The sequence below is a fragment of the Lichenostomus cassidix genome, chromosome 1Aa, assembly GCF_008360975.1.
Source record: "Lichenostomus cassidix isolate B80296 chromosome 1Aa, HeHo_3.0, whole genome shotgun sequence".
NCBI lineage: Eukaryota > Metazoa > Chordata > Aves > Passeriformes > Meliphagidae > Lichenostomus > Lichenostomus cassidix.
Genome location: NC_139480.1, coordinates 40547267 through 40561687, shown reverse-complemented (window position 1 = coordinate 40561687; position 14421 = coordinate 40547267). Strand labels below are relative to the sequence as shown.

At 32.5% G+C, this 14421-nt stretch overlaps 1 protein-coding gene across 1 annotated transcript in view; it reads left to right on the top strand.

Annotated features, from left to right (window-relative positions):
* MGAT4C (MGAT4 family member C) overlaps nucleotides 1-14421 on the top strand; it is a 302588-nt gene that overhangs the window by 132581 nt on the left and 155586 nt on the right. The window contains exon 3 of the mRNA XM_085046081.1: nucleotides 10597-10676. The gene's annotated coding sequence lies outside the window, so the exon portion shown is untranslated. The remainder of the gene's footprint in view (nucleotides 1-10596; nucleotides 10677-14421) is intronic.

Sequence of the window (14421 nt, the reverse complement as noted above, 5' to 3'; positions counted from 1 at the left end):
CTGAGAAAGCAATAATAAAATGTGGAGAACTTATAAAACAGGGACAATAACCAGGTGGATGGTGGTGGGAAAGCTACCTAGTTTTTCATAAAGAGACAGGTGCAACTATCTCCTTGTCTGAACAAAAATTTATTTTCTTTTGGTTACTTTGTGTTGAGAATTATTGTCAGAGGTGGAAGTCAAAACAGCACATGGGTAATCTGGAATTCAGTAAATAAGGCTGTAAAATTATGTTAAAGGTGAAAGTATCTGTGTGGCAAAATCTGGAGGCTGCCAGTTCTGTGTCTCTGAATGTCTGGTCACCTGTCTTTTTCTATCACTTGTCACCTTCCTCCCCTAAAAATTGTTTTCAATAATTTGCAGATTTTCCAAAGTTGTTGTTATGTATTATTTCTATAAGCCCTATGCAATAATTATATGCCATATTGTAATAATGACCTACAGTTTTTTAGAAGCAACTCATTAATAAATCTCTCAGGAGGCTGGAAGTGTGCAAACTTTAGGCTTATGCTTGACAGTACCCTTGATGCAATTGTTAATGAATCAATAAGGCACAGTCTCATGTGTCTTAATTCCAATTAAAATGTTGGAACTATGTGAGATGGAGCTGATGTCTAGATAGATAATTATATTTAATAATCTGTGTCTACATGCATAAATAAATCTACATCATTCTAGCTGGTTGTATGAGATGTGCTATTTTCTCTGCATGTCCAGTAAGAGTTGAGATTTAAGAATTTCTTCCCTTCCATCTGGGATTTGAAAAAAGAATCCAAAAAGTTTTTTATACAGAATTAAAACTCAAAAAATTTGCCTTTAGGTAATTTGAAACATTCACAGTTTTTAAGAAAATGTGCCAGTGATGTACAGAAATATAGTCATCATCATATCTGAATTACCTGCACACATTCTCTCAATACCTGTAATTCTTATTTAGATAATGTCTGTGGATTTTAAAAAATTGTTTCTAATATAGACAAGTCTGTATATTCTATCAGTTTGGCTGAAATCCTACAAGTAAACTTAACTGTGATTAAACATACATAAATCTTTTCTGTATCCACTACTTTTGCAGGATGAATTTGATGAGTGCGAAAAGATTTTTGATGTTTCGGAAAAGTACAGCAATTCAATATGAAAAATGTTACATTTTCTCAATTTTCAAGATTATAAAGCAAGCTATATTCTATTTTAAGTTTCAAAAGTTGGACATTAGGGAGCTCTATATTCTGTTAGCACGCAGATGTTCTTTGTAGGCAGGCAATAACCTTGCTCTGTGAAGAGAAGAAGCCTCCTTTGCAAAACAGTTTGAAGACCAAATACTCTACCCTCGCTCTGTTAACTAACGAGTGTCTAGGTACCTAATATTCCCACAGGGTATGCCTGGAGTTAATTAATGAGAAAAATCAAACACAATAGTCTGTCTGAAGCGGTGGTTAACCCCAGGCTGAAAAGCAGGCATTTCCTTTACTTGGTAACAGCAGTCATTCCCAAAAATATGAATATCTCATAAAATCATTTCAAAGTGCTTGCCCTGTATGTGTCTTTCTCCAATTTTTGAGGCTAGTTCTGCTTCTATCTATCAATTTGCTGACAGTTTTGGGGAAGAATGGAAAAATAGTACATTTTTGTTTATATATTTGTGAACTAAATTTAACTAATGCATTTTGAATATTAAAATGAAATTTAAAATGAAAAATATTTCCAAATATAAGAAAAAGATCGGTCTAGTTAATTAATGGACAAAGTAAAATACTTAACACCAAACTGTTTGTAGTGTCTCTAAATACATATATATGTAAAGCTGAACATTTTTTCTTAAATTACAAGCTTTCTTGGCATCTATACAAGTATTATTATTATTATTATTATTATTATTATTATTATTGATATTTTTAACTTCCCCCCCTCTGTACAATTGTCTAAAATAACTTGCTCAGTAGTATTTCTAAAATTCTGTCCTTTGGCCATTAGAAATCTGAGCAGAAACCATAGTACTGCAAATACACAGGTAATCATATAGCTGCATATGATCCTTGTGTTATAAAAATTCCCTGTATTTTACAGCTAAGCAATACAGAAAATACTTCCTAGATTCAGAAAAATCATAATTTGTTTCAAATTTTACCATGATGAGGACAACATTTTTCCTAATATATATAATATAGGAATATTGTTATTACTTAATTTGACAGAGTTTGTCAAGAAGTAATTAACTGAAATTACAATGATAAGACTTTCTAAAGATTACCAGAGATGGAATAGAAAGCCCAGGGCAATACTATTGTTCCCTTCGGGACACCAAGATTTGTTGTAAGCATTGCGTTCCATGTAAAAATAGATTTTTACATGCACTGGTGGTGAAGTAAAATAGACACCTGTGGTTCAGTCTCCAATCAACATCACATTTTTAAATTACATTAAATATTTGTTAGACTTCACAACTTATAAATGATAGGATCATTAGAAATTAAAAGGGATATTGGAGACTGATAAAAAACATGTTCTGCTTTCTGTTTCTGATTAGGAAATAGGTAACACCATACCTGATTCTCTTGTCTTCCAAAACTCATTTTAGACAATCACCTGTGTATTATCACACATGCTCAAAACACTTTTCATTGAAAAATATTTTTCAAGTGTACATAAAACGGAATGTTAATCCAATTCTAAAATGCATAACATTTCTGTTATTTTTTTGTTACATATTTCTGCAACAAAATATGAAATATACTGTGTGAACTGAATACCTGCAAGTAACCAAGACAGCCAAAATTCACACCTGAAGCGTAAAGAGTAGATTTATTCCATCATTACACTGGCAATATGAGGATACATGCACTGCTAAGTTAAACTAAACATAGCAGGGGCAAAAAGTGCAAGCATCTGGCCTAGCCTCACAATTAAAAAAAAAAATGGTCTGATGCAGACACAGTCCACCAAAAGCCTCTGTTTTACAATCTCCAAACTTCTTATCTCTCTTCCTCCCTTACAAGGAAGGCCAAGACTATGGGAAAAGTACTTATAAGTCTCTAACAGCATCCTGTTATCTTCTTTGAGAGACTTCCATTTCTTTTCAGCAGACAGAAAACAACTTAGAGCAAACACATATATGAGTAATTTCCCACATTGAGTATTTTTAGCATCTCCCAGGTGCAAGGTTGGTATTTCAGTGAAAAAATTCTAAAAGCAGCTTATTTTTCTTTCTTTTTGCCAATCTTCCATTTTCAACCCCTTTCTCCCCACAAATGCCTAAGTGTTGGGCCAAGGAACAGAAGAATTTTTCAGAGAGAAACTGAAGTAAAGTAACATCAAAAATTTAAATAGTCAATGTATGAATTTTCAAGATGTAATTTCTCTGTAAGAACTATGGGAATGACATTTAAAAAGCCACACTGTTATTTATGAGATTTCTCCTAATTTTTTTATAAGAATGTATATCTGCTTGTGGTCTTGTTTTGCTGAGGTCAGAAAATTTAATTTACTGTGAAGGAATAATATGTCCCTACTTTCTTAGATAACTGCCTGAATTTCTGGGGAAAAAGTGTCTCACATTCAGCTAACTACACATTTTTCTGAATTGATATAAAGCATACAGGGGTGTGTTTTATTCATACTGAATCACTAAAACAAAATGTCTGTAGCTCTATAAGTGCTAGGCTTATAGCTTTGTGGTTCTGGTTTTGCTAACTATTTTTTTTTTTTAAATTACTATCCTGGTAGAAGCCTTACTCTATTAACAGAAAGTGGAAAGATAAGGTAGGGAAAGAAAAACAGTAATTTTTCTTCATTCTTTTATTATCTGGCAATAGAACTATGTATGCTTCTCACAATGGCATATTCATAAATAACACACTGCTGACATTAAACTGAATAGTAGCAAAGGTGGAGAGTAGGGAGAGTAGGAAAGATAGCTCATTATGTGGGTAAGTTATTTTATTTTAAAGTCACTGCATTTTTTTGTGTTGATTTTGCAACTTTCCTATCTGGTTAATCAATTATTTCTCCCTTAATGTGTTTGAGATAATTTATATTGCTTTACATTCATCTCATTCTGAACATAAATGATCTAGTTTTATGGTATCTGGTAAAACATTATGGTCTGCTGGTTTTGAACATACTTTGTGCTCTCCAAATTCCATGACTTTGAGCCAGTATGTGGTGCCAATATTTGAAGACAGTGTGGAAGTTTCATGCTCTTAGAAGATGAACAGAGTCCATGCTTTCCCTAGGGACTGCCCTACAACAGATATGCAGGGAAAAGTTATGTTGATGGGAATGTTTGTCTAGTACTAGTTCTAGTTTCCCCCACATTTATATTTGACAGAAGATCAATCTTCATTAACATTTTGGTTTGGAACAGTAATGCACTTCTGAAACAACCCTCCTGAACCTTCTAGTTTATTTTTTTTGGTTTTGACTGCCAAGTCAAAGCAAGATTACTTGCAGATTAAAATTAACTGGAAAACCCACCCCAGCAGAGCACCCTGTTTTTTCATGCAGTGCAGACAGGAGCATCCAAAATACTGGGTTGGGCAGCTTACTTCAGTGCTTACCAAGCAATCATACAAAAACAAAGCTTTCAAAACACTGAGAACTCTCATCATATATCAGATTCTCTATATGAAGATAAAACTAATTTGTCAGTCACCAGCCCTCAGGTTTTACAGCTTATTCCTTTGCCTTCCATAGGTGCTTTTTCTTTTCTTTATAAAATTTCCTGTGCTTGCTTTTTCTTTGCCTAATGTATCTTGTCACTGAACCCCTTTATTTTTTTTGTATTTTTTTCCCTTCTTCTTTCTTTGCCAGCTTCTCTCTGTTGGGCTTACCAAATGTCCAAGTGTAGTTTTATCTGTTGTTGTGAGAAAAAGTGGTCCATACCAGTCCAACCTGTGGGCTGATGTCCTGACCCAGCTTCAGCCTGAGTCCATCCCCACAGACCTGTACAGCTAAACCACTTGTAATCATCCCACTACTTGTGAAAATAGACACAGTACCAGAATTAAACCTTTAGGGAGAGGCTACCTTATCTCTGTTGTGCATAATATTAAATAAGATCACTGCATAATCTTGAATGTTTGAGTGGGTACATATGAGTTACAATTTCCTGTGAGGTCACTGATTTTATTGAACTATTGGGCAGTTCTCTGATGTTTTTAATAAATTCCCATTATTTAAAATAGTCAAGAAAAAGTATTTGTTACTTACTCAAATTATTTATTTGATTGTTACAGCATTGTATCAAAGAAAAGGATACATTTTTTTACAGATAGGTCAAGAAAGAACTGTGCTAAGTATTGTTAGTCAGATCACCCACTTTGGTATGTTCAGCTAAAAGTAATTTTTCTCAAATTTTTTAGACTGTCAGGTTTCTTGTCATTGGCTTAAACTGATTAGGCCAATCTATCTTTGAATCATGATTTTTGTAAAAATGACATTCCATTGTTCTGCTCTAAGTCTTTCAAATTCTAACAATAAAATCAAGAGAGGAAGGCCTATATTTCATCTGCTTTCCTCTGTGAGAAATGCTATTTTTCAGTCATTCTTTCCAAGTTCATATTCAGATGTGTAAGAATAAAAAAGTGATGTGACAATAAGCTGACCATACCATTTTACCTGGGGATAAAATATTTTTCTTGTAATGTAACAGCAGAATAAATTGCTTGAGAATGTTCATTGACACACAGCCATGGATTATTAGTTTATGAAATTTACTCAACATGATGTTCTTGGTACGCCCCATATTTATCCATGAAAAAACCAAATCCAGCCCATTGGCTTTTTTTCCCCACAGATAAAGTATGTCTTACTACAGTATTTTTCCAACAACACAGAATCTATTCAGTTCTCTTTAAAACTAGAATTATATTTTCAGCAATAAGTTTGTATCAGTTTTAGTTTTTGTGCATGTTTTTCATTCATAAAATTATGTTTTTATTTTTTGAAAAAGAGATGAAGATCTTATTGCTAGTTATGGAATAAAGTCTTGTCAGGCAGGGGGTTCTGTGACTTCCTGCAATACCTTAAATTCATTGAAGTTACATTTTATCTTGTTTTATATATTGTTATACATGTTTCATACAACCCTTATCCAAAATAAATTTTTAGCAGCTGGCAGAAAATGGAAAATAACTGTGATAACAGCTACTATTCATCTGTAAATTTACCAAACTTAATCTTTATGATTGATGGTATTGTCACAAATATAGTTAAAGATTTGACAATTATAAAAACGGGGTTCCTCTAACAAATTACCAGAACTTATGTATTTTATGATTCTGTCATATTTCATTTATTCCAAAAATTGTGCTAAAGCTTCTTCAAATAGGGTCAAGGTTTCAACACAAATAGTAGCTCTTCAGATAACTGAGCCTTATCTTTTATTGCATTGTATCAGACATGTTAAAATCAGTGGAGAATTACCTTGCTATACCTTATTATTTATTGTCACCTTAATGACGATTTATTGTCACCTTAATGATGATTTATTCTTTAAGTCTTAATTTTAATCTAAATAATATTTCCTAACTGAATTTTAAGTTTGAATTAATCCTTTTCTACACTATGTATTACAGATTGTCATGCTTTCAGTATTAATCACAAAAGCATAACATTGTAAATATACTCACTAGGTTTTTGGTTTTTTTTAATAAAAGAAACACTTTCTGTCCTTGAAATGACACTGCTATATAAACTATAAATGCTTCTCTGCAGCATAGTTGTGCTCAAATAGGAATTAAGAAGTACATTCTAAGTTTTACAGTTTTAGCTTCGCTGGGACTCACGAGGTTTGCAGGCATTTAATTTGCAATGTTCATAATTTTACTTTTGATTTTGGTGGATACATTGAGAATGATAATTCATTGCAGCACTGCTATAAGATATCAGAAAGGGTTATCTTTAGGATGTGGAGTCCAGTTCTCCTTGCATCCAGGCCAGAGGTAGTCATGAACAATTAACTGAAGTCGATAGAAAGCAGGCTGGCAGTATGGAAAATTCTGTTGAATATGGAGTTTGGAGCAATATGAAGGAAGAATTCTATGCAAATTAAGTGAAAATATGACTTTAAATTGAAAAGGTACTTTTGAAACTAAAATTATCTTTACACAGACTTCAGCACTTTCGTTTGAAAATGTTTTCCTGATCTGGAAGCAACTGGAAACAAGATACCTCTGGAAGCCTCAGATGAGAGATACTATCTGTGTTACTAATGTTTGAGCTCAATTAATGCTTATTATTCAGTTTTATTCTATCTACTGCCGTTTCAGTTCCTCAAATATGGGAAATCAGAAAATCAGCTGTAAAGGAACAACAGAAAATTTGGTATATAAAGTATGGAAGAAATTATAGAAGTAGACATTAGCTAATTATGCAGCAAGAAGAGAAGCAAAGTGTCCACATTTTTTGACATATTAAAATTATTTTGGATATAATTGATGTAAATCTTGTTAACATACTTCTCTAAGTGCCTATAACACACAACCTTTTTATTGAACTGGGGACATACATAGGAATTCAAAATTATGCTTATGTTTTGCACCTCCAGTTTTCTAAAGGCATTTTATTAAAACACTAGGCCTAATTGTTCAGTGCTAAGCTATGGTATGCACTGCAGCAGGCTGAGTACTTCTGTGGTTTTGAGTAGATGAAGCAAAATGGGACAGGTATGGGTGTGGCTTCTGGTCTCAAGCAAAACTGTCGCAGCAGGCAGTGCCAATGGGTAAGGGTGACTTACATTCCTATTATTAACATGTACTTCTATTGTCAAAAGGCTAGCTGGTGGTGTCATGTTTTTATCGTGACCTTTGCAGTAACTTACATTTTTTTCTTTTATTTGTGGGTAAGTAAAGAATGACAGAATGAGGACCCTTCTTTCACAGACACATGAATGGAGAGAACTTGGTTTGCTGCAAGACACACTACTGCTAAGAATTCATTCTAATATGCGTTTTCTTCATTCTAACCTGTCTGTCATAAGCACACTGAATTTAATTGGAAAAGTATCAGTTCATGTTTTGAAGCATTCATTTACTCTTTCCCTATGAAGGTCTGTAGTGAAGCAGAGAATCTTGCTATAAATCAGTTGTGCACTGGTTCTTGAACCAGATAACTGAGAAGTTGATTTTTCAGACATTGATCACAGTTGCATATCTCCTTTCTATGTGTTGCAACCTAGGAAAATGTTTTTCAAGGAGTCTTAATGGCAGCTGTGCATTACCTATTTAAAGACATTAATTGATCTGCATGGAGAAAAATGGTTGTGATTGAAATATTTATAAGCACTTTCAAAATGTTTTAATTAGTTTTATAGCTGGATTAATATAGATAACACAAGTAGGTTATCTTAGGTATGATTTTGTGCCTTTTTTCAATATTTTTATAGTTTATCAATATACTGTTAAGTGTTTTGAGAAATTCTGTGTGTGAAATCTTCTTTGGCACAAAATGGAGCATCTCCCGTTCCCTGATTTTGAATAATGCAATGTATTCTAGAGATGGAAATACTTTCTATTTAATATGTAATGTCTTCTATATTTACCTCTTGTTGGATTTGGTTACTCTGAACATTGCTCTTACATCCTTGGATAATTGTCCAAAACTTTTTCCTCAATCTGTAACACTTCAGATATCTTATCACGGCTTTCTTTAAAACTGTTTTTGTAAACAGTTTTAAAACTGTGTATCAGACAGAGCCATATTCATGATGACAGGGAAAGAAGAGGAATAGGTTTGTTTTTTTTTTTTTTCCCATATCCTGTTGAAATTAGTTATATTAGTCATAAACCTATGTTTCTGCACACACTGATAGAAAAGATAGATGATAGATGATAGATAGATAGATAGATAGATAGATATAGATAGATAATAGATAATAGACAGATAGATAGATAGATAGATAGATAGGCAGACAAATAGATAGAAACAAAAATAGAGGTAAAGCTAGCCATAGATACAGAAATTTATGTAGTATATAGTATCTGCAGGAAAATGTCCTGCTTTTATTAGTGTAGAACACACCCAACGTATTTCGTGACACAGTACTAAGGATCTTGTCTATATAGTGTAAGGAGGTGTGTTATGTGACGTATTTGGCAAAGTAAAATCTTTTTAAGGAATATATAAATATCTGTATATTTGGATATACATATATATGTACATACTCATATCCATATCTGGATATGAGTATGTAGAAACACTAGCAAGTATTAACATTTATAAACTTTCTTTAAACACATTTCAGTCTACTCAGCATAAAATGTGTACTGTGAAAATAGATTCATGAAACTCAAGGGTAAACAAATTACATGATCAATTTCTTAATTTTAGAATACTGAAGTGTCTGAAGCACATTTCCAGGAATTCCTGAGCATGTATTACAAAAGTGTTTTATTCAAGTATATTTCTTAGAAAGGATCAATTCCACAAAAAAACCTAAAGAGGTGAAAAATGTTCTCTCAAGATATTGCAGATGAGATAAAGGCACTGAAAGCAACATGCATTTGCAAGCAGTTTTACAGCTAGATACACCTAATCCATCTGCCTGGTGCTATCAGTGATGGTAGAGTCTAAAGTGCCTAATTTGTTGATAAGCATTATTTCAGCAACTTCTAACATTAATGGTAACTCTGGTTAACCGGTTTCTTATTCTTTTTTAATAAGTTTTATTCTTTTTCAAAAGTTCCATTTAGATTGTACAAATATTGAAGTATATATATATATAACATTAAGGTAACAAATTTTAAACAGTTTTGCACACAATGCAGTAGAAATCAAATCTTGCTAATAAATTTCAAGATAAGTTAATTCAGTTTCTCTCTGCAAAATCACCTATTTTGCCTGAAATAGCTTATGACAAATTTTTAAATAATTACTAATAGTTTACACTTATTATTATTATTGTGTTCTGAATGTTGAATAGAGAAAGATAGAAAAATGGCGTATTCTTCCTTGGATATTCTCCTTAACGACCAGTCATAACAATACAGAGCAATGCAGACGTATGTTCAAAAAAAAATACATAATTTTTCATCCAAGCTTCCCAATTTAAATATTTCACCTAGTTTTGAATACTTGTATGAAATCTAAAAATGAAAATCAGAAGAATCCCAGGTCTTTAAATGTGATTTTATTTATCTCATCCAGCCATATACTTTTTAGGTATCTATATGGGTGGGGACTAATTGGAAAAAATTATTCGCATAAAACCAGTTTAAAAATAAAAACTGTTTATCTCTCTGAGGTCACACCACTTTTGCTTGTATCATATGTTTTAATATACAATCTGGACAATGCAAAATGTTGATATACCTATACATATATCTAAAACCATTGGTGTCAGAGTCTAATAATTTTTAATGGGTGACTTGCTGTAGAGGATGTTTTATGTGATGTGTGCAGTATAAGAGTAGTCACATATTCACAATAGACAGTGTTTGGTCTGTTGTCAAATTCACATCTGAATGCATGTGCATGCACAGTCTCCTACTTGTTAAATTCCTTTGTTTCTTGCACACACTGAATATGTGTCTGTGTAAAAATTAATATTTGACAGAATAGGAAGCTAAAATACTGTCTTTGTCGTCTTTGTTTTAACAGGAATTTGCATTGTGGCTTTTTTAATCAGACACCCAGGCTGTTCCTTGCCCTGATAAGAGTACTACTGGACATTGTGACAGGTAATTCAAATTCACCTTATTCCTACCACTGATTGCAAATAATTAAAGACATAGGAAATCTCTTACCTTTAAACTCGACCATTGTAACATTGCAAACGCTGTCTTTATTAAAAGAAGAAATATTTTCTGTTTTTTTTTTTTAATTAAACATCATGCTGAAGTAAATTAGTCTTCAGTAAAGCACATATCTGTATATGAATTCAGTGATCTTTGTGCAAGCAATTTATTATTTTATTAATATTTTAAATTAATAGTTTGCAACTGACGTAGTTTTGGATATTTTTTAAACACAGAATACTTATTATTTATGCATAGTTAAAATTGTTCCCATCACAAATGAGGCTTTCCAACTTTTATGTTACAACACATGTTTTAATATTCCTTAGTTTTATTAGGTTTCAAAGAGTATGTAAATGTTCTAAATCTTTTTTTAAAGTTCTTAATGCTTTTTCAGAAGTAATGGTAGCTACTTAGATAAATTTGTTGAGATGTGAGCTCTCATCTCATTGTCTTGTGCTCAATAAACTTGTTTGCATTTGGCAGCTTCTCCCCATGAAAGAATCTCATTTTATAGTCCTGCTGCTATGCTCTTGACCTTTGCCATGAATACAACCCTGAGGCATTTGAGCTGTCAGATAAAAGACTGGAAAGAGACTGGTGAAAGTTGTAGAATGCAAAAAACTTGGTAATGCACTGATGAATTTCCTGCCAAAACATCACCTCCATTGCTGTCACTTTTCCTTAAATAATAGGGAGACTTTTCCTGTAATGGGCAATGGCATCTGTTTACTTAACAAGAACTTGCAGAGGCAGCCTGCCATGTGTCTCTATCTCTTAACCGAGGTGAAAAGATCTTGCCCAGCTACAGACAAGTGGCTAAGAAGCAGTCATATTCAAATGTACCTGTCAGTAATTAATCTGTTTGGGCTTTTTCTTTTTGTCTTCCTGTATTCATACATACTGTTCTATGTGCAGTAGAGCATTAAATTGCTTTCCAGTGGGAGTAGGTCACATTCAGGAGACATCAGAACCATGCTACTGGATGGAACAATCTTGGTCCATACAGGCTGTTCCTATCAAGAGCTTGGCAGCTGAAATCTCAGACTACTCATGAGACTTTACACCAGATTATCTTTTCTAAAATTCTGGAAAAGATTATTTTAATTTAACATCATGTAGATAGATAAAAGGCATTCAATGGGTAGTTTACATCTACCAGTGATGTAGCTACTGAATAACCACTAATTGCTGTGTCAAGATGCTTAATGAATTTTTCAGTATCTGCTAGCAAAGCTTTTTGTTGCAATTACTATGTATTAAAGATAGACTTAATTTCTTACTTTGTCACTAGATCCTCTTTCTGGGGTCAGGACGATGTGCTGTAGAACAACATAAGTAAATCTAGGGCTGCTTTTGGTGCAGACTTACTCAAGCCTAAGACTGTTCTAAAATCTTCCTGAAGTCCCAGTCCTGAAAGTGAACAATCTTTTCATTTTAAAATAATGCATTTTTCCTAAAAGTCAATCAGCATATTTTCAATGGATAAAGGTCACCTTGACTCAAAATATATTTTTTGTTGCAAATTACTTTTTTTTTCTCCTAGTGTGGGTGTTAGAAAGATGTTTTATTTTACTGCCATTTCCCAGCTTGTGATATGACATTAATGCAATAAAGAACAAATAAAATATAATGCAAGATCAATATTTCTGGTTGTTTTTTGGGGGTTTTTTGTATGTTTGTTTTTTATCACAGTCTTTACCATTGCCAAATACCCAGAAATTGACTGATTAGTTTCAATTGAGAAGGGAATGTTCTATACAGGGATGAAGCACAAACTAAATGGGATTAGTTACTTTCTGCATTACAAGAACAGTATATTGTAGACCAAATGAAAAACTTCATACTGCATAGTTTAAGAATTATTCCTTCCCCATCACTTCCACTGTTAAATGATAATTTTATTATATTGGTACTTATTAAGGCCTTATGAAAGACAGATTATTAAATCAATAATTTAGAATTCACAGTATTTAAATGAAAAATCTGTAAGTTAAACTAGGAACTTCAACCTTGTGTGTCTAATAAGCTGTTATGACAAATACAGAATTTAAAAGCGTTTATATAGACATAATTCTTTTTAAATTGTTAAATTCATAATTCTTTTTCAAGAACACATAACTGAATTTTATGTCTAGTTAAACACCTGCAAGTCAAACATGAGTTTCAAATACTGAGTGGGAAATGGCATCACATGAAAAGCCAACATTTTTTCTCCTTTAGAAACAGAATACATTTTGTCTTAGTTGACTTTTGAGCATGTAGTGCTATAGATGAGAAATTTATTGAATACTAAAAATTCTCTACAGAATAATTCATACATTTTTTCCTTTTTAGATGAAAATTTTTATGCCTAACATTTTTATTTGCATTTCTAATCTGGCAAATATCACCTAAACATTACAGATATTATTCCAATGCTTCTGTCTTTCATTGGTGGATTTGGGTTTTTTAATTTTCTTATCCCAGCTGTGTTCATTTCCATGTAATGCATTAAATGTAAAGGAAATTAAGCACAAGGCAAAGGGAGTTAATCTGTTTGAACTACATTACTACTTAAGGAAAAACGTGCATGATTTTCTCAGCTCTTTAGAACATCAGCAGTAGTTTAGGAAATAATAATTTCAGTCCTAGTTGTAGAAATTAATGTTTTGCTGACTAATTTCCATTTTCTTCTTGTGCACTATAAGCTATCAGAAAGATGGGCTAACTGGTAATTTCACAGCAATATTTCCATTTTTTTTATTTCTTTATCCTGATATTTTCATTTTTCTGTAAAGAAAAGAAAGAAATGAAGGTATAAACCTCCTGCTGAATGAAGTACAATTCTTACGCCATAATTTTATATTTGAAAACTACTTTAATTTTTTTTCCATTTTTGCAACTTGTTTTGTTGGTCTTTGTTGAATAGAATGCGTATATCCTGCTGTAAAGCTTCTTTAATATTATTTAATAGACCTGGCTGTCATTTTTAAATACATTAAAAATCACTAGTTTTCTTAAATGATAAACTGAAATGTTCAGCCAATTAAAAGTGTATCAAATATTTAAACGCTGAGAAATTGTCACTCCTCTATCATAGCAGAACATGATTAGAAATTGTCATGTAAATGTGTTGATATTTCTAAAAAAGTCTGAAGTTCCTTGTCATGACAACATAGAGAAAATATGAATATACAAATGATGTTTATTTACAGATTTGGACTGAAAGTGTCCTCCACACTGCCTAGAAAGAGAGGAGCTAGTAGTCAGACTCTAGGGTGAAATGTTTTTATTTTTTTCCCTTCATACTTACTGAGATTTCTTACAGGGATGCAGAATGTCTTTGCAACTTCTAATATGAAGGTCTTTGCAACTTCCTAGAAAAGTCATGTAGTCACAGGACAAAGATTTGCCATGTTACAGTTTTCTACACATTTTGTTTATTTAGTTTTATAATTTTTTAAACTCACTTGCCATTGTAAAAATCAAACTGAGTATTATACCTTCACCTTAGTAGATCTTGCAAGAATTGGTGGCTTTCTGAGAATTCAATGGCATCCTTATTCATTGATTTGAATAACAGATGTGCTGTACAAACATTCATCACTCCTCTGGAAAAGTTTATCCAAATCTTAGCTACCTGGAAATCTACAAGAATCTGATGAAAGAAATTATCTGGGAATCAGAACTTTCTGCTTAATTTAAG